Source organism: Mauremys mutica, chromosome 2 (genome assembly GCF_020497125.1).
Source record: "Mauremys mutica isolate MM-2020 ecotype Southern chromosome 2, ASM2049712v1, whole genome shotgun sequence".
NCBI lineage: Eukaryota > Metazoa > Chordata > Testudines > Geoemydidae > Mauremys > Mauremys mutica.
Window position 1 is genome coordinate 127,307,639 of NC_059073.1, and position 20,953 is coordinate 127,328,591.

Sequence of the window (20,953 nt, forward strand, 5' to 3'; positions counted from 1 at the left end):
TATTCAGTTGGGCCTGAGTGTCCATCAATAATACCTCCTCTCTGAAAGTCCTTTGACAAATCAGCATGAAGTCCACTCAAGAGCCAACTGAAATGATCCACCAACAGTCCAGATGTTCACAGTAATTCACAGAATCTTCCATATTAGCCATCTGGGTCAGTACTTGCTACATATTTTTGCCAAACCTCAGCAGATCTAAAATTTCCCATGCTAAAATACCTGCACAATCCTTGGACACTGCTGGCTTTAGCAATCCCAACCACATATTCCATTAAATGAAAATAAATATATACCTGCTGACTGTGGGGTTTGGGTTTAGCATAATATCTCATATCTCTCTTTTATCCAGCTGACTTTAGCAAAGTAACAGTCAAAGCCTAATCTTCAAGTTTGTTGTACTACTTGGTTTTTTCAACATCTTAGTAAACTCAATGGTTAAAAGTTTGTTTAACATCATTAATAGTCACAATTTTTGGTAGACCCATCAATTGTCCACACAACAGTTTAGAAACAGTCTTTCTAAAAAGAACAAGAAGTCCAGTGGCACCTTAAAGACTAACAGATTTATTTGGGCATACGCTTTCATAGGTAAAAAACCTCACTTCTTCAGATGCATGGAGCGAAAGTTACAGATGCAGGCATTATATAATGACACATGAAGAAAAGGGAGTTACCTCACAAGTGGAGAACCAGTTCGATCAGGGTGGATGTAGTCCACGGCCAATAATAGATGAGGAGGTGTCAATTCCAAGTGAGGTAAAGCTGCTTTTGTAATGAGCCAGGCTCTCGCAGTCCCTGTTCAAGCCCAAATTAATGGTGTTAAATTTGCAAATGAATTTTAGTTCTGCTGTTTCTCTTTGAAGTCTGTTTCTGAAGTTTTTTTGTTCAAGAATAGTTACCTTTAAATCTGTTATAGAATGACCGGGGAGATTGAAGTGTTCACCTACTGGCTTTTGTATGTTATCATTCCTGATATCCGATTTGTGTCCATTTATTCTTTTACGTAGGGACTGTCCATAAGAAACTCCCTGCTACAGCATGGGAACAAATCTACATGGACACACCCCCAGAGCCCTGACAAGGGATATTCTATCTGCTAACCAATCTCCATAAACATAGAAACCCTGGACACCCCATCATCTCAGGCATTGGCACTCTTACAGCAGGATTATCTGGCTATTTGGACTCTCTCCTCAGACCCTACGCTACCAGCACTCCCAGCGACACCACTGACTTCCTGAGGAAACCATTATACGTGACACTAGTTAAGAACTCATCTGGAATACTGTGTGCAATTCAGGTGTCCCATGTTTAAGAAAAATGAATTCAAACTTGAACAGGTGTAGAGAATGGCTAGAGAGGAATGGAAAACTACCTTTTTTCAAAGGTATCTTGAAAGCTGAGAGTGATTTTTTTCATAAATAATTTAAAAACTCATTTTACTCATTAACTACTTGCAGGCAGTTTTTATGGTAAGAACACAAATATGTTAAGATACTCATAATAAATTGACTGAGTAACATATTAAAATTGTCTACACAAAGATGATTAAATGAGGCAAACATTATTCAGAATAATCTCACAGCATCAGCATGACATAAAAAATTAAGCTCCTATTCTAACTTGATATTATTGTCAGGTGTCGGGCACACGATTTTTCCAGTTTTTAGCCTAAATCTGAGACAATCAGCAGATATGAAAAACACAGCATCTAATTTTCAGAAGGCACAAGAATACCTTGATATAATTATGCAGTGAAACACTTTGAGAATGCAAATGAACTTGAACTTCATTGTGTCTCAGTTTCAGCCTTCAGACAGAGGAGTAAGGAGTGAATGTTATCAGGACAATGGCGTTATTACTCCTATTGTTTGAAATCCATGCCTTGTCTATTGGGCAGTATGGAATCACTACTGACATTGTTAGACCCTGTGATATGTTTACATTTTGTTATGTCCCAGGAGCTGAATCCTATGTAGCCCAGGAGTAACAGAGACCCTGAAGTAATCCATCAAGCTACTGACACCCTAAAAATTTAGCCAAGCATGGCTTGCTGCTTGCACTGTGATCAAAAGCGGAGTGTACTGCAGTCCAATTAAAGCACAAAACAATTAACCAGAAGCCTTTAGGAAAAAAAAACTTCAAAAATAAATCATCAAATATTAGAAAGAACACTGAGTGCAGCAGCTGCTATTTTATACAGTATTACTAAACGCTTTAGCGGTGAGAGTTTGTCAAGATGGCAACAAGATATATATGATTTACACCTTAACTTTAATAAACATTTAAAGATTAAAGGAGTGGGACTTTATTTATATAATGGAATATACAAGCATCCAAACCATCAAGGAACATATTTTGTTACATATAGCTTTAATTGTTTAAAATGGTGAATTATGAGGAAAGAAAATGAAGTGTCTTTTTAAATCTATTCTGTTGCATTGTTTTTAACATAGTACTTTAAGGCGCATTCCATTATTCTCGCTTTTATAAGGTACTTAAACTACCAGAGCATAAAGATTTTGTTTGCTGGGTCCCTGGTGGGATGGCCTATTAGTGAAAAATAAATCAGCCCACGTAAGAAGCCACTTTTCATAACAATTTCCTAGTTTCAAAAGTGCTCAAGTCACAAGTATTGCAAAGCTGGCCAGAAGAACAGCTCCTGTAAATGGACTTGATTTGTCCGGCAGTGTACAACTCCATATTTTCTCTCTTTTCGCTTTCCCCTCTAACCACGTAGCACGTGGGGAATCATCCACATCCAGACTGGAGTATCCACATGCATACTTATGGATGGACAAGTTTAGTGACTCATCCTCTGATTAGCCCTGGTTATATTATTTTGAGCAAAAAAAATAATAGGTGTGGCAAGAAGCAATCCCTTCTCCTCCTCTTGGAACATTATTGGATTGTAAGGATTTATGTTTTCTTTTCTTTTTAATTTTGGCAGCCCTTCTTCATAATTCTAAACTAACAGTTCCATATCTGGGGTTTTCTGTTTATGCCACCTACTGTGTTTCCTCTTTCAGAAGGAAAAGGCCCATACATAGAACTGGCCAAAACCCATGTCCAAGAACATCTATTCAGATTTAAAATGGCTGTTCATTTCAACTATTTTCAAGCCCTTTAGTACTCACTATTCACGAAAATTCAGATGAAAGGAATTTTTTCATGCTGAAGGTTGGGGAAAGGATGTTCTTTACACAAATATCCACTTTGCATGCTAAATGGAATATTCTATGCCGTAAATCTTCATAAAAATATAACAATACTGGTATTCTATACTGAGTCCTGGCAAAGTAAAAGATGCAGATTCTTCTGGTGTAAATACAGCATATCTCCAATGCAGCCAATGTAAATACTACAGACATGTACCAACATAACTGAGTTCCAGATCAGTCTCTGAAATTGTGCTCTTGAGAAAGAATCACTGCATAGCAATTAGTTAACTTTCTGTGACTGCAGAGGGAGTATTTCCCCTCAAAAATGCTATGTGCACAGCAGGCTATGTGGAATATCAGTGTATCACTAGTTTGGGTTTTATTAGACTTGTAAGCACATGTTGTGTGGGACGTTCTGTGATACTCCCTCAGGATTACCCAGGGTTCTGGGGCATCATAAGAAAGCTTTGTCTGTGCCTGCCAGGGGTCAGCTCCCCAACTCTACTGGCAACACAAGCATTCCATCTAGGAATCACAGGCCCTGCTATTTTTCTACAGGTTAGCAATAGGCACACTCCAACCCCCAAGTCCTCTGTGCACCTTGCTAGAAAATCCAGCCGCTAGTCTACCAGACACTCACAATATTCACAGATTTGCTGCTTCCAAAGAAATTGTACCCTCCAGCTGACTAGTTTCAGCTCATAAAAATACTCTGCTTAACACAAAGCACTTAGATAAGTTCAGAATCAAATCAAGTAGAAATTTATTTAATTGCCGGCACAGATACTCAGAATAAATAGCAAGGAGAAGTATTGGAAACAAATGGTTATATACACAATAAAATCATAATACATTCTAGAACCTAGACTTAATTAACTAGATACTCTCATATCTATTAGAGTATTGCTCACTTAAGGTCCTTACAGTTCTTTATAGTCAGGCTTAGCTGTGATTCTCTTTTCAGAGACAGACATGCTGTAAGCTTGTCACCTGTGTGAAGGATCCTGCGTGTTCCTTTGCCTCCCAAGATATACAAGCCACATCCTTTGTCTTCATTCATAAACAGGACACTCTTGTCCTTACTGATGTTTTGTTTCTTCCCATAGATTTTCTCTTTTGTAGATTTCACAGCCTTTTGACTGGCACCTAGTTCAATATGCAAATAGGCCTTCACTGTGAGGCATACAATACACATATGACCAGACAAGGAGATAAGCATCTGTTACCTCCTGCCAGACAGGAACATGTCTGAGGTATGTCACCTACCGGTGCTGAACCTTAACTCTAAGACCTTAATATAATTTTCAGTATAGATGCATAACTCTTTAAATATTATCAGTGCATACATTTTGCAATAATTATGATGACAAGTGGGCTATTGGCTCTTAGTAATGCCACCCTTTGGTGAACTGTTACGCATATAACTGACCCAGGGGACTCCTGTAAAACCTTATACACCCTCTGTTTTCTGCCGGTTGGCACCAAGAGGTTATTGGGTCACACTGATTATGATGAATGTTGTAAAATGTAAACATATGTAAATGAGAGCAATGTGATTTATTTTGATGATATAAAGTTTCACATTTTATAAATCTCAATGCAAATGATGAAAGGATCAGTTTTATTCCTAGGATAGATCATATATATTTTTTCCAATGTACACTATGCATCCTTAAACCAATTGCTAAAATGCTCAAAAATATAATTATGTTGTTCAGAGTGTTAAGCAATCATTACCAGTTTTAATACTTTGCAACTGTATCATGCCTCAGGCAAATACTCTGTTCATGAATACTGGAAAGAACAAGTCATAAAACTATAATCTGAACATAAACATCTTTCAAAGCTGCCTGTAGTCGTGGTGTTTCACTAGTAGTCACATATATTTTAATCTGTGCACTGCTGTGTTTATTTAACTCTATCCACTTTTTGTCTGTCCACCAGTGGTCCCCAACCTTTTTGTGACCAGTAGCACATTCATGTTTTCAGAAGAGTGTGGCGGGCGCCAACAATTTTTCAAGGCTTATTTTGTATTTGTACATTAAATAATACAAAAAAATCATATTTAATATTACATAATATATGAATCCAGAGAAAAGAGAGAAGCCGGAGAGAAGCCACGAGGACAGAGAATACCGGTGCCCGCAGCTCCGGAGTACTCTGTCCCCAACAGGCGCGGGGGGCCGGATTCTCTCCCCTGCTGGGAACTAGGCGGGTCCCGCGCCTGCCGGGGACTGAGAACACCAGCGCCCACAGCCTGCAGCCCCGGAGTTCTCTGTCCCTGGCAGACGCAGGGCTGCAGCTTCTCTCTCCTGCGGGGCACTAGGCAGGCCCTGCACCTGCCAGGAACAGAGAACACCGTGCCCGTAGTCTGAGTTCTCTGTCCCCGGCAGGTGCTGGACCCGCCTAGTGGCTTCTCTCCCCTGCTGGGCACTAGGCAGGCACACATAAATGCCCCGGCGGGCGCCATGGTGCCCGCAGGCACCATGTTGGGGACCACTGGTCTATACGGTATTGCTACCTGCTGTCTGTCTACCAACCCATTACTTCCTAATTAATCAAGGTTACTGGTGATGACAGAGAAATGACGAGGACGCCCACTGTCCTTCATTCTCAGTGAAATAACTACAGAGTAGATTGTGTCATGCTCTTGCCAATGACCCAGAGCACAAAAAACCTCCGTCTTTGCTACTCTGTGCAAGAGTCATGGACAGTTGCAGCTCTTGTGCTTTTCTGAGTGCCAGCCACAGCACCCAAACACAACTCTAATACTATCTTCAGCATTAAGCAGAGGACTAGCAGAGAGGGCAGGAAAAAAAAGAATCTCTATCACTGGAGCAGGCATAAAATTTTGGCCTTTCAGGATAATACATGGCAAAGAAAAATCCTAGGTGCATGTGTCCTACACAGGGAGAAAGAAGGCCTTTTACCCAGAGAAAGTCTCCACGAGTGCTGAGCAAAATAAAGGAGATAGAGGGAAGCTAGTCAGGTGGCATGGCCATGAACGCTGTGATAACTGTTCCAGCCAGTTTCTAAGGGTTTGGCTACACTTGCAGCTGTACAGCGCTGGGAGTTAAAGCAGTCTTAGTACAGCTGTGTAGGGAAAGCGCTGCAGTGTGACCACACTGACAGCTACCAGCCCTGCAGTGTGGCCACATTTGCAGCGGTGTTAGGAGTGGTGCATTATGGGCAGCTATCTCAGCGTTCAAGTGGCTGCAACGTGCTTTTCAAAAGAGGGGGGTGGAGTGGAGTGTGACGGGGAGCGTGGGGGAGACAGAGAGAGTGGATTTTTGGAGCTGACACTGTGTCAGCTCCCTGCCTTGCAAGTTCCGACCCCTTCCCCCATCCTTCTCTCATTCACTAAATGCAAATAGCCTTCTTTGTTTTTTTCCTCACAGACCAGATAAGCAGCTGCTCCGAAATGGACCCCTCCCCACTCCCCCACAAGCCGTGCTGCTTCTCTCCTCAAGCAAACACTAGCTGTGGACATTACAAAGGGATCCCCCTGCCTCTGCTCATTCACTCGCAAGTGTAGCCATACCCTCATAGTCATAGCCACTCAGACTATGAAGAGAGCCTGTGAAAATGAATCCTTACTTCAGTGCCAGCACTGGGCTAAATCATATATGTGAAGGAAAAGACATCTACATGACCATCACCAGGAATCACTTTGAAAGACTGTCTTTAAACAGACTTGTACATTCTTAATTGCCTGCAGAGGGCATTGCAGGATTCAAATATACATAAAATTGAGATGCATAGTATACTTCTGTGTGGAAGCTACACATTCATTCAAGGTCTAAAATCTTTTACAAGATGCCTTCAATAAACATCTGTTAAATAAATTGGTGAACTTAAAACATGTAGTAGCATATCAATCAGTAATACTCTGGCCATGGACAGAAATGCATTCTACTCTCTTAAAAGGTTGAACAATGGCCTCACTCCTCCATGCACCAGAGAACTCAATGTATGACTGTAAGAAAAATCATAGAACCTCTCTGTTCTCCAGTTTACCTATCTGTAAAATGGATACAATAAGATACTTCTATACAAAGCAGGAAAGTATTAAAAGATGGTAAAATAATATTGGAAAAGTGATTGGTGAGCCTCGCTTGAAAGGTTATAGATCAACCAAAAAGTAGCTCTGACATGATATCGGTCATTTTTCACTTAGCATCAGCAGTAACAACTTCAATAATCATATAAGCTTGAAGAAGCAGATAAAGAAACAGATAAACTAATTCTCAGATTATTTTGTATTTAGACATAGTCAGATGAGAAAAAGATAATAAAGTGTTGATATGCAGCAGCAGTGAAGTCAGAGAACAAGTAAAATCTTGTGTACCTAGGAAGTTAGATCAGTGCTGACAATTCCATCAAGAATGAGATTAACAAGAGATGTGCTTTAGCTACAAATGCTGCACAGAAGTTGATGAAATTATGGACTGATAAAAGCATTATGTTTGGCACCAAAGTGAAAATGTATCAAACTAGTGTACTAATAGTATTCCTCCATGGTCTGGAAGCAGCTGCATTAAATGAAACAGACATCAGAGGGCTGGAGGCAGTGCAGAAGGGTTCTTTGGAAGGCAGAAGGTGTAAACTGGAATGATTTTAAGATAAATGAAGATGTTCAAAGGAGAGTGGGATGTGAAATCAGGGAACATGATGCCCTGCAATTGAACAGATGATGATGGTGGGATCACTGTGAAGACAAATATGATAGCATGCCAAAGAAAGCAATGCAAATACAAAGTGAAAACAGACCTAGAGGCTGACCACCGACTAAATGGTGGGACATGGTAGGTAGGCACATTGGCCAGGCTAGACTTATTGGAGGAACAAGTCATGGACAGTAATGAATGGTGACACCGTATTGCTCCCCATGTCTGTCAGGATTCTTTGAGATGACATGAGGAAGAAAAAGTACAAGAAGGCAAATGTATGCTTTTTAAACTGACTTAGCTCCTGTATTATTATTTATGATTTGTATTATCATAGTGCTTAGGAGCCCTCATTATGAACCAGAACCACATTGTGTTAGGATCTGTACAAATAGAACAAAAAAAGACAGTCACTTCCCTATAGTACTTACTGCTAAAGTATAATGCTTACAATCGAAGTAGAGGATAATTTATCACTAAAGGAATATTTTAGCAAAAAACTAATTGTAAATTTCACAAGCCCACAGAGTTCTTTCAAGGCTTCTGTTTCCCATGTGGCTTCTTTTGACTATATCAAACCACCAGTTAGCTTGGGAAGAATGAATGGTTCAATATAATTCAGCAGTCTGGGCAGATAACTGCTTCACTCAAATGTAAACACATACACAAACAACTAATTATGATATTTTAGAGGTGGACAAAAGGGTGAGGAAAGAAGAGAGTCTCTCGATCCACATTTAGATCTCACCCATCCCATAGGGAAAACAGAATTGCCTCTTCCACTGCATTTTAACAACCCCCCACAAACACACACACATGACCCTGCCCCAAACCTTGGACCAGGACACTCTCTATATGTCTGGAGTTCTGGTCATAAGTTGCGGTGAGGGAGCATTGTTGCCCTCCCCCTCCTCCCAGTGTCCTAGGTGGGCTAACATACAAAATTATTATTTTATTGAAAAATAACAGCCTCAAACTGCTTAACCTTTTCTTTCTTCTATGTAATGGACATTCCCTTTATAGAGGAACCCGCACAACACCTAGTGAAGAAGTCCTGGTGCTGCAGATAGATGGAACCCTGCTGATAGTGAAATGGGGAGAACCACTAGAGACTCTGGTGCTGCCACAGAGCCTCCATGCAGAAGACCCTGTTCCCCCAGAGATACACAGGCAAAACCCCATGATTCTTATGGAGAGTAAGTTGAGGGTGATGTCAACATTAGAAGGAAATTCTAGCAGGAGAACCTCATGGAAATTTCCTTTCCCTATGTTCCCTCCCCATGGTCTCTCTCTGCAGCAACCAATCCAAATTCCACCTCATCCTGTATTTAAAGATGATGAATAATTTCACTTAGTTTCAGTATTCAATATATTAATGCCTTGGCATAAACAAAATCACTTTATAAAGCAAGTGTCTGAACTCTGTCAACTGTATGAATTTCAGATGACCTATGAACATCTTTCCATTAGCCACAGGATCTCTATATATTATTCAAGGACGGTCTTTCTTCCACCTCCCCTGGAATGAGTTTCTTTGAATGTGAGGAGCAATTATGCCTAGGAGACTCACCTTTGTTAAATTCAAGAATCAGACACAGCACAAAACACTCACTGAAATTTATGGGATCTTCAATGATTTGTAATAAATACATAGATAGTTTATATTCCACACATGAAAACCCTCATTGAACTTGGACACGCTTTGTAGTGTCATTTGATCAGTGAAATGTGATATACTGACACTTAATATTTCGATTCAGCACCTCAGAAAAAAAATTAAGCTGATCTTGGTATGCCACTTATGCCTCTTGTGGAACTATTTATTTCTTAAAACTATATCTAGATTCATTTTATATAATGCTTTGTATACTCCCTGGCATTACAAACTGATAATGCCTCAGTTATTATATCTGTAGCCTTGGCTATCAGAACGTTGTTCGGGCGAACTAGATCTATAACATGCTATATCAGCTCTGCCTCACAGTATGCCAGCTGCCTCTCAGGATGGAGATTCATAGAAATGTAGCAGTAAAGTAATAACAACCAGCAGCTACATTTAGCATGCTGGTATCTGAACTTCTGGCCATTGTATAAGTACAGCTTTTTTGGAGATTTGCTTTTTCATCGAAGGTTCCTTCCTTATTTCCAGGAACCCAAGTTAAGCCCTACCCATTCTCTTCTCTCTTTTTTTTTTTAAAACCCTCACCCTTCTCATTTCTCTCATTACTTCTTACCTTGTTTCAGGCAGAAGTCACGATTTCTGTTATCCTTTCCAATCTGGTGTCCTCTTTCTGAGGGCTATTCTTTTCCTCAAATCAGTCTTCAGGAGACTGCCAGCTGACCAATTGATTCTACCTCCTTTTGACTGTGGCCAGGTGTCCTGCTCCTCCATCCTCATTTGGGGGCTGGCTAATAGGCCCACTTTTGCCAAAATCCCCAGTGCAGATGAACTTAAAAAACCTTTGCTGGGATCTGCTGCTATTCCTGCTTAATATGCCCTATGGCTGAAAAAACCACAGAATGCAATAGGCTATTTGGCAAATATTTAATCTTGTGGTGTTTCAGTCTCAGCTTACTTTGAGGCCCAAATTTTCAGTAGATTTCCAACTGGTGTGCGCACCAAATTTGCATATGCAAGTGCATCAGCTATATGCAAAATCTGTACTTGGGAGTGAATACTGAAAACAATAAAAATATATTAATCATATTTAATCATAGTTTCATGTTCACAGTATCTCCATTGCTAGACTTTTACAAAATGAGAGACAGACTTTTTTTTTAAATTATTATTATTGGAACAATGTACTTCAAATGTCAGGTGGAGGGGGAGGATGTGTGTCAGACAGAGAAGCTGGCAAATCTCTCTGCAAAAGGACATGTATTCCATCTGTTTCATCTGTTCTGGGAGCACATTGTGTTCTGGTGCTTTCAAAGCTGCTTCTTGGCTGGACAGCATAGGACTGTCTTTTCAGACTGCATGTCACACATCTCATCCCTGTGCCAGATTACAACAACAAATGCTATTTACATGTGTAAATGCTTAGCACTCTCTTCCCAAGCAAATGGTATTCTGTACAGGTGAATTAGAAACTTGAATAGAAAAAAAAATCCCCCCTTTCCCTTCTTTGCTTTAAGATATATAGATTTTAATTCTTCAGTTATTGTATGCTTTTTAAAAATAGGTGTGTGTGTGTGAATGTGCTTTACATAAAAAGTTCATGTTTATGTTAACGCTTTCAAACTATTAGGACTGGATCCTGCAATCCTGCATCCTGTGTTCCCATTGAATTTATTGGGAGTTTTGAGTATGTAAAGAAATCAAGGATTTGGATATTAAAGGGTAAACATAAAGAGTTTATGTTTTAAGGCTCAAGCCTCCAAATTTAGATCTGAAATCTGGCTTTGAATACCTGATTTTGAATGTTTGTAAAATTCAGATTTGGCTCCGAGTTTAGCTTTCAAAGGTCTCAAGAGTTTGAAGTTGCTCATATAAAGAGTTTTGACACTGACCCCTTGTAACAGGACATGCTAGTTCTTTTGGATAGATTCCAGATCAAGATCTCACCTGTGCTTCCTTGCAGGCCACAAGAATGCTGGGAAATCCCAGAAGGACCATGTGATTATAGGCTACAGCAAGGAGTATTATGAAATGGGGTGAGAATATTGTTATATTTGGACCCAACAGATACAGAGATAGATACAAAGGGAGCTGATAGAAACAGGTGCCTGCGTAAAGTGGTAACTATATTGTTCAGGCTGCAAAACTGAAAATAATATGAAAGTGAGGCTTTGCACAGGGGAGGGAGGAATGCTCAAACACTTAAAGGGACAGTACATCACATTCCTCCACCCTATTTTAGAAAACTTACAAAATATATAGTAATATATATAATATACATTATCGTATGGCTGACATGAAACACTTTATAACTTTATAAACTTAAAGTTTCATGTGCACTACTGCAGAGTCTCAGTTTGCAAGGGATTTTTCTGCCCTGGAATAGCAACTCACTAACTAAACATCTTTTTAAGTTCAGGCCCACAATTCTTTTTTGCAGTGTTGGGATAATGTGGTGATGAGACAGTGTACTGAACAACAGGAACAGTTGAGGGGATCAACTGGTCCTGGTACCAAAGTTTCTTCCACCAAATAATCAAAATTAGGAGTTGTATCAGAAGGAGGTTTGATCAGAAGAAAAGACAGTCCTACTAGAACATCTCTGATCTCCAGTACTTGTGATGGCTGCAATTGGTCCACATGTGGTTTCCATAAAAATACCATTGATTAGTTTGACATTTACCACAAATAAAACAGGACACATGCATTTTACAATTAATTTCACTTCACAACCAAAGTTGTGAGTTCAAGTATTCTGCTTGAAAAGAATGATATAGTCTCACACTGATCAGTTGCATAACTTGGGATTTGGCTACATGTGAGTTAGCATGAGGACATAGCAGGTTACAAAAGATACACAAAGATTGTTTCAAGAAAAGAATTATAGGAGACACCTGGGTAGTAAAGCACATTGTGTGTTCTGTAACAAGAAATAAACTTTATAATTTCTGCTGATGACTCAAAAGAGACTTGTTTGCTCTTAGTGTTTGTACAAAACATTCCTTTAGTCTGTTTGTAGCAGGATGGTATGGAGCCAAATATATGTGCTGAATTCCATTTGAAGCTAGGAACCATTGAAATGCATCATAACAGAATTGAGGTCCATTGTCACTCACTGACGGCAATGGTAAACCAAACTGGCTAGACAAGGTACAAGGATGTCCAATGGTTTTGATAGCTGTAGTAGCAGTCATTGTGGAAACTTTGGGCCATTTTTAATGGGCATCAACTATGACCAAAAATATATAACCATCTGAAGATCCAGCAAAGTTGATGTGCATGTGTGTCCAAGAAGTCTGAGGTCATGACCAAGGGTGTAGACAAACTGGGCCAGGAACATGCTGAATTTGCTGACATGTACTCAGTATGTCACCTTCCTCTCAAAGTCTTTGTCGATCCCCGAGCACCAGACATGACTCCAGGTTATAGCCAAAATGACCTTCATGAAGAGCTTCCAAAACCTGAAATTGAAGTGATTTTGGAACAATCACTCACATGCCCAATAAGACACAACTGTGATTCATAGATAATTCACATATATGTGACATGAATTGTGTAAACTGAGGATTCTTATGACCCAACACTATGCTCTGTAGAACCATTCTTTTCACAAGAGAAAGCACATTTTCCTTAGTGGTATCTCTGTTAATGTCTGTGCTTATGAGGGGTAACCTAGCCATCAAACTGACATAAAACACTTCAACATGTCTTCAGGTTGACAGGAGGTTGGGCATGACAGCCTGTCAGCATTGCCATGTTCAGTCCCCTTACAGAATTGAATAGTATAGGAATGAGTTGAAAGTAGCAATGCCCATCACTACATATGAGCAGCAGTTAATGATGGAATTCCACGTTTTGATCCAAAAAACTGAAAGTAACAGGAGATGATACATCAGCAAAGTAAAATGTCTACTATACAGATAAATATGAAACTTTCAAATTCCAAATATAATGCCACGAGCTTCTCACTCTAGTTGGGCATAGTTCTTCTCATGTGCAGTGAGTGCTTGTGAAGTGAAGAAATTGGTTTCTCCATACCATCAGGAAAATGTGGGAAAGAACTGCATCCACTCTACAAGGTGAAGCATCACAAGCCAATTACAATGGTAGTGAGACATTGAAGCACATAAGAACTTAGGCAGATGTCACCATTTCTTTGTTTCCTTAAATGAACACACACACTCTTTAGTTTATTCCCATTTTTCTTTCCTTGTAACATCCAAGATCTACCAAACAATGGTAGATAACTTTCCTTCAATCACATTCAAGCATAAAATGATCACTCATATGGCTGAACTTTCATCTAGCGATATCTCTTTTGGGACTAACTTTTTTCTAGTATAATTCTTCAAAAGTGTGGAGGTTTCTTCCAGATGAAATTTGTGACTAAGAGCTGCCATCTCACTGATTTCTGCATATATCCATCACCAGAATCAAGCACCATTCTTGTAGGTGTGATCCAGATGCCATCTCTGACTTCAGCTTCTGATAACATATGTAGTGCTAGATCTTGATCAGTCTCACCAGAGCTCATCTTTTTCCATATGATGAATTCCTGATTTCTGCCCTTCCTTAGGTTCAGTCTTCATAGGGGTCTTCTTGGATATATGATTACTCTGCGTTGCTGGTCCCTGAACTGTGAGATGGATCCTGGTAACACGTCCTTTCTTCTGGTACTTTATGCAAATAAATGTGTTGTGCCCAGCAATCCTTCTCGGCATGCATAGTTTGTGCACAATAAGCACATGGAAATGCCTTATGTACCCATGGTCCTCTGTCTTGTCAATTCAAGAGGTGAAATTCTTAGTCCACATTAAAATCCAGAGAATCTTTCTCCACAGTCCCCATGGCCAAAGCTACGTCAACAACCTTCTTGAATGTAAGTGCTGTTCCAGTCAGTAACTTCCAGAACACATATCATTCTGCTATCATCTATGAGATAGGGAAAAAATGTTCATGCAGTAATTGTGGCATATGTAGCAGTTCCAGGCACAGGTGGGGACAATAGATCACATAGATCAGTTTGTCTTTGGACCCATCACTGTCAGCAAGGTTGAAACTCTTTGGAATTGCAAGTTACAAATTGCTGAAAACATTTGAGTTATATCACCCATGATCTATGATTTTTGTCGGAGTCACAACATTGCCCATAAAACATGCCATTTCTCTTTTCTCCTGTTGGACTTCATGCCTCCTGGATGTCTTCTCTTCCACATGGGAACCTCTTTCCCTGCCTTCAATACACTATCGGACTCAGTTTGCCTCTTTTGGCTGTGTGGTTATACTGCAGAATTCTTCCTTTGACTGCACTTGGGCTCCCTCTGCTGGATATAGCCCCTCAGTGCAGACTACAGGCTGTTTCTCTCTGCCTCCTGGTCAGCCAGTTTGGTCAGCCAGTGGCAATAATATTCATGTGGTCAGCCAGTTTGAACAGCTCTGGCAATAATTGCAGAAACCTTCTCGTTTGTTCTATCTTTATTTGTCTTTATTTCCCCCTCTGTAACTGGCTGGCTTACACCGTCCTTGCAGCAAAAACAGAAGTCTGTCACCTTGTGTCTCTAGGCAAACTTCCCTCAGGCCCCCTGCCCTAGTCTTTTTTTGAAATTGTTATCTGATTACTCTTTTTTGTTCTTCAGGCAATGGGAGCACTGGACACTCATGGGATATAAATTTCATCACCAGTATGTTATAGTTGGACCCAGTGGAGGAGGACACAGAGGGAGCGGATAGAAACAGCTGTCTGCTGTGGTGGTAGCTTTAGTTTCAAATTTTGCAGCATGAAAGTGAGACTTTTCTTTGGGAAGTGGGGAGTGTTCAAACATTTAAAGGGACAGGACATCACAGCTATTATAAGGTCCCGCCTCTGAGATCAGATGGAAATAGGAAAGAAACAAGCGCATCTCTTGGGTTGATCTTTGAAAGAAACCAGAAAGGAGTTAAGTGGATCTACAGCCACATAGATGTGGTAAAGAACCCAGGAGATCGTTAGCCCTGTGGAAGAGACATTGTGGACTTAGCAAGTGGGATTTTGTGCACACTGTAGGCAGAGGATTACAGTGGGGGCCACACAGGGCCACCTTCCACCTGGGTGAGCAAGAGACTCATTGTGCCTTGGGATGAATGCCTCCTGGGGACTCCCCAGTGCATGGATGACTGCATAATTGCTACACCCTTCAAGAGATTTGACGTACTCCTTCCCCACATATATGTCAGGTGCAGATTTCTCCAGTGGTGTGCTGACTCCACTTCATGGCTCAAAGCCCTTTTCCTCCCTGAGCCTTTCTAGGTGACTTGTTCTCTGGAGGGAGCAAGGACTAAGCAGTCCACACTCACAGACACTGCTAATGTGATCTGCCATTGCATACATTGTGTAAATCATGGGGGAGAGGTTGTTTTCATGGCTCCATCCTGTACACTGCCCAAGCAAATTAAGCTAAACTGAAAAAGGCCACTATTATTCTGAATTAGAGTGTCTGCATGGGGAGTTATACCAGTATAATTATAGTGATATATATATATATATATATATATATATATATATATATATATATATATATATATATGTATACCCATACAGTAATGCCAGTATATTTCCCCATGTAGACAAGTCCTCGAGTTACTTAGTTAAAGGTGACTTTGCCACAGTACCTGCATCAGAGACAAGGCAGTTTAATAGAATATTTTGTCCCCTCTGCTGTAGCAAATGTGGAATAGAAATTCTTAAGTAACCTCAATGATACTTACAGCATAATTACAGATGCCCTTAGTAGCGGCCCATGCAGTGGAGTGCTAAAGCTACCAACCTCCTGTCAGTATAGTTGAGAGACAGTTCACATCGCTATATTTGCAGTGATTCAAAAATTGCTAATTAAGGGTGTAACACCATGATCACCCCTACAAAACAGTAAATTTGCAGCTTATTGTGTAGTGCATCTGCAGCAAATGTTTAAGCGGGGGATAAAGCATCAGACTAGAAGTCAGGAGGTATAAGCTCTGATCCTAGGTCTGTTGATGACTTCTCATATAACCTTAGACAAGTTTTTAGTGCCTCAGTTTCCCTATCCATTCAATGAGGACAACATTACCTGCCTCAGATAGATGTTGTGAAGTTTAATTCATGAATGTTTATAAGGTGCTTTGATATTAGATAAAATTTGCTGTAGAAATCCAAAGTAATACACACCAACCCTCATTATCTGGAGCTGCAGAGCACAGCTATTCTTGGCCCTCCTCAGCATGTACTATCAACAATCTTGATTTTTAAACCACTATCATTTTTCTGGACCAGAACTGAGCATTCTGCAGGGACAAACTCACATTTTTGTGTCTAATATACAGCCTTGCTGCTTTCACAACTTCTGTGTCATTACCCAGCTTGCTGAACTCATGATTCCCTTGTATTACTATCTGATCTACCTGACATGTTAAAAATGATTACTTTTTAAAATGTGTGTGCAAAAGCTCCCAGACTGAGTGACCACTGTGAAGTCTAAAGCTCTCTATTTAATCAAGCAAGCAGGTAAAACAGCAGCAGTAGCACAAGCTTTCCTGCGCCTCCCCAAAACATAACCTCCAACTGGAGCTTGAGTTATCACTTGAAAGATTGAGACAGTAGTTCCTTTAGTATGCCCATTCCATCTTTGGCTTCTGTTTTGACTTGAGATAAGGATTAGCACTATGTGTGATGATATTTGCCAAGTGGACACTTTCCCACTGGGAACTGGACAGAGATTAAACACTTCACATAATCCCCTCCTAAACTGTTGTCAGATGACAACAATTTTCATTTACTGCCAATTTAGGATGAAATTGAATCAATAACAAATGTAAAAAGCTATATAACCCATTACCAATCTGCTGATCCCCTGGCACTTACTTCTTAAATGTCATGGTGCATAAGTTTCCCAATGAAAGAACTTCTTTTTTGGTCAGTTTTATCATCAGAAGCACGATCACTCTGTAGTTACAGCAGCTCAGGAGGGCCATAAGCATGCTATCACAAAACAGAAATCAGACAAATTTGTACTCATCTCAATTGATTAGACTCTGCCTGTTGGTATGCATACTTCCACCTTTTCATGTTCTCTGTATGTATAAATATCCCCTGTCTGTGTGTTCCATTCTATGCATCCGAAGAAGTGAGCTGCAGCTCACGAAAGCTCATGCTAAAATAAATTTGTTAGTCTTTAAGGTGCCACAAGTACTCCTGTTCTTTGTACTGTAGAGTTTCCCATTCTCACTTTAATTGTCACAAAAGTGGATTCATGTGCTATCACTTCCTTTTCTCATTGCCAGGTATTAGAATTTTAAAATCCAGTGCAACATATAAAAGTCCATGCTATATTGTACTGGAGAATTTTTCCTGTATTGTATATTGTGATTCATCATTCCATCACTTATTTTTACAAGTCACAAAGGCAATACAATGGAATTATGGGACTTGGTCACTAACCAATTTATGGAAAATTATTGAAAAGATGAAAGTGACTGACTGCCTAATCTCTGAATGTCTCAGAGATCGAATAAAATACAGTGCCTGAGTCTTCTCTTATTTAATCCAGTATGAAATCAGAAGTAATTCCATCAAAATCAATGAAATTATCTTGGTGTGAAACTGGAAGGAGAGAAGACTCAGGCACACGTTTAATTCTTTAGCAAAAGACAGTAACATGAAGAGAAACTGGCACAATAGAAATTCATTTTCATGACCATGACTGTAATTAGATTAAGAATGGTATGATGATATTCTACTCTTATTCCAATATCCTGGAGTCTTTTTTTTTTTTTGATGTGGGGTGATATTTTGATAGACGCCTAGCAAATAAAGCATTGGACTGGGACTCAGTAGACCTGAGTTTTTCCCCCTCCCCAGATTTGCCAATTGCCTACTGTTTGCAGTGTTGTTGAAGACAGGATGGTCCCAGAATATCAGAGACAAAGTGTGTGGATCCACTTCTGTTGATGAATGGCTAGCTGGATGACCTTAGGCAAGTCACTTCACCTCTGTGCCTCACTTCCCCATCTGTAAAACAGAGCTAAAGATTCTTTCCTCTGTTATAGAGTGCTTTGAGATCTACTGATATAAAGTGCTATATAAGAGCTAGGTGTGATTATTACTATTATATATTTTTTGCTTTCCCCTCCCTTAAGGTAAGAGGTTGACTCTACTGGCTGCTTTCAGCAGTCTGTCCTCTTTCATTTTGCCTCACCAGCTTTCATTCTTCTAGTCTATTTCTTTGATTGCATTTCTCTATAGATTAATACAGTGTTGCCTGCTGGTTGGAGCCAGCAAATGGGAGTTAATTGGAAGAGACTGGATTAAATCAGAGTCCAAAAGAAAATGCACAAAATTTCCCACCCTATCAACTAAAATATAAACACAGTTATAAAGCAAAAAAAACCCCACATATATATGGAAAGATTAAATGAACAAAACTGTGCCTAAAATTTACAGGGCATCTTTCAAAATTGGGCCCTAAAAGGATAATCTGCTGTTTATGAAACATGCATATGATCATTGGGAGAAGTGAGTATTAGAAGTATTAGAAGCAAGGCTGTTATTCCAACACTGCATTTATTATAGCTGAAGAGATTGTTTTTCCTTGTCTAACATTTCTCTCCAGTCAAACCTATTACTTTTGCTGCCTCACTCCTAGATTGGCTCCCTCTTCTAATTATTCTTCAAAATCCTCCTACATTCTAACTTTATTCCCTGCTGAACAGATATCTATGGAATTTACAATGCAGTGATTCAAAGGTTATGTTACATGTATTGTGTACCTTCTCAAAAATCTCTGAAAGTTTATGAAAGTGGAAGAATCTATTTATTTGTCATCTGCAATGATCTGATACCTGAAGTACAGGAGATGTGTTCTACATATATTTTTTTTTAAACAGCCTGTTTACTTTCTGAGTTTGAGAAAGACTGTGTGCCAGCCAGCAGAGCTGAACTAGTACCAGGGGGAAAAGGGTGCAGAAGCTTTCTTCATTCTCCCCAGCACAACAGCTGAGAAAGCTAAGTGCTATGCCATTGCAGAGTTGTGCCTGGTGGCAAAATCTCATCCCTGGATGCGAAGCACTGAACACGAATATGGTGTGTGGTTCCATTGCAACTGCAATGGACATCATTGTGTGGCCTCGGTCCTGCAAATACTTACTCACATGAGATCCTTTGTGCGCATGAGTAACACCCCTGGATCCCAGGAGACCATTCTTAAGCATAAGTGTTTGCAGGATAAAGGTCAGAGTCTTATATTCATGATAAAAGCTGTACTGAAGTCAGAATATATCTACTCAACTCCAGTTGTGGTTAACGAGAGTTAGCCTTGCATATCTGGAGGCAGAACTGGGTCCAAAATACTGAAAATGGGGTTGCATCTTGATTTGCTCTCTTACAGCAGATGGGTAAGAATTCATTATGGAGTACAAGGCAGTAGAAAATTCAAAACACTTGGGAAAGGAATACAAACATGTGGGCATGTCAAAAAAGTCAGAAGGACTTAAGAATGAAATGAAGATTTTTGTTTTATATGGGGAAATGTCATAACAACTGCATGGAAGTTTGAGAGTTTATAAATATTTAAGTAACATTGGTAAGGAGTGTGTTCATATGGAAGGTGAGTATCACACGGTCTTAAGCTAACAGGTGGAATATTAAACTCATTCTTTAACAGAGTTCAAAGAGAAAGTTAAGCAGTTTCAATGGGAATTAAAAAAATAAGGCTTATGAAGTAGATGAAATGAGTGAGGATTTTCTGGATAAGCATAGTTAATTGATGGATGTTTTCAAAGGATTTGCTACTGCCATATATTCCACAAGTAGTGAGGTCGCAGAGGGAGAACCTAAAGTTCTGAGAATATCCTGGTGCTAGATCACAAAAGGGCAGGGGAAATAGCACAGTACATTTGGGAATGAAACCAATACTGAGCGACTTGGAAACAAAATACAAAGGATAGGCTTAAAAGTAATGCATTCAGAATGGAACATTAAGAGAATGAAAGATTATGCAATGTAGGAGTCAGATTTCTGCTTTGAAAGAGAAAACACATGCTAATTAGAGATGGATTAATTTCATGAAACTGATATTAAGGGTTGGATTCACAAACAACATTTATTGGATTTGTTTGAGAGGTGCATTAAAAGCTAGTGCCATCTGCTACTACTTTTACTATTATTATTTATCATTTGTTGTGGCAATGCCAGAATGGACCCCCCCATTGTCCTTGGTCATATACAAACAAAATGATCAAATCTGTCCTTGCCCCCAAAACCTTACAATTAAACCTTACAAGCTAAAAAAAAGGAAAGTATTGTTATCCCCATTTCACAGGTGGGGAATCAAGGCACAGAGGTTAAGTAACCAAATCATTTATGAAAACAGGACTTAGGAGCCTAAGTCACTGAGGTCCTTTAGAAAATATGGATCGGGCACCACAGAGGATTGCACAGTGAGGAATCAACAGTGTGTAGAGAAAATATTCTTCCCTTGGGATGTGTTCTCCAGAGC